The sequence below is a fragment of the Phaethon lepturus genome, unplaced genomic scaffold, assembly GCF_000687285.1.
Source record: "Phaethon lepturus isolate BGI_N335 unplaced genomic scaffold, ASM68728v1 scaffold7460, whole genome shotgun sequence".
In the NCBI taxonomy this organism is placed as follows: domain Eukaryota; kingdom Metazoa; phylum Chordata; class Aves; order Phaethontiformes; family Phaethontidae; genus Phaethon; species Phaethon lepturus.
Window position 1 is genome coordinate 151,030 of NW_010509775.1, and position 1,051 is coordinate 152,080.

At 45.5% G+C, this 1,051-nt stretch overlaps 1 protein-coding gene across 1 annotated transcript in view; it reads left to right on the forward strand.

The window, feature by feature from the left end:
* The window catches only part of DYM (dymeclin), a gene marked incomplete at its 5' end in the record, with an annotated part of 135,224 nt that overhangs the window by 133,592 nt on the left and 581 nt on the right, over window positions 1-1,051 (forward strand). The gene's annotated exons all lie outside the window — the stretch shown is intronic.

Genomic DNA, 1,051 nt, shown 5'->3' on the forward strand with positions numbered 1-1,051 from the left:
AAGAGTGAATGGTTTCCATGTTTTCTGACTCCTGAGAATCCAAATAACTTGGATATATAAACGTTAAATAACCCTGAAAGCCAAGTGGCCAAGAAATGCCCCTTCAAAGGAGACTGTTCCAGCCAGGAGGGTCTTGTGCCCTAACGCAAGGAAACAGGACACTGAGCTCCAGAAAGCTGATAGGGTATCCCTTCATTATTAATGGGCAGAGGCTTCTTAGCCATCGCTGTGCTTGTTCTGATCATGTCACATCGTAGAGTTTATTCTTAGTCTTAGCCACAGCCTTATAAATAATAAAATGGGTCATGTTTTATCTTACCCCAGTGATCATTGTAATGCGGCTTTTATCTGAGACTCTGCCAAGCTCTTGACAGAGGCAACATTTAGAAGTAGATAAAATGATTGAAGAGCAGAGTACAAAAGTAGGCTCAGCTCTTCCCCAAAACACACGCTTACCAAGAGTGAACGCAGTGGGTTTGCAGTGTATGCGCTGCTTTGGGAGGGAAGAAATGAGAGAAAATTGGAAAACTGAGGATGCAGCATGTCTGTCCACTTCGGATGGGCTGGGCTAGCACATCTGATGTCTGTTAATTCTGGAAGTGCTTTGCTTAAAGCTGGTACTGAAAAACAGGGCTTTTGTGGAAGCGATAAGGTCTATGTGCACAGGTCCTGTGGTTAACAGCCTTAGAGGCTGAAGTGGGGTAGGAGTGTGACACGTTACAGTTGAGGAGCTTGCAAGGTTAATTGCCAGAGCGATGCCGTTAGAGTCGTTCTGTGTGCTCCTCAGCAACGGCAAAGCCAAGGCATGGAGGTGATGACCTACCCGAAACTACAGAGGAACCTGCAGCAAAACTGCAAGTGGCTTCCAGGAACCCATCCATGGAGGCAGGCTTCCCACCCTGCTTCCTGAAGGAAGAGCATTTTTCTCCTGAAAACTTGGATATACATATATTCTTCGAGAATTAGAGAGGAAAACTCAGTTTGCCATAACACTGGGTTCCTGAAAACACATCAGAGACTGTTCTTACAGCCTTTCCAAAGGATTTTCCTG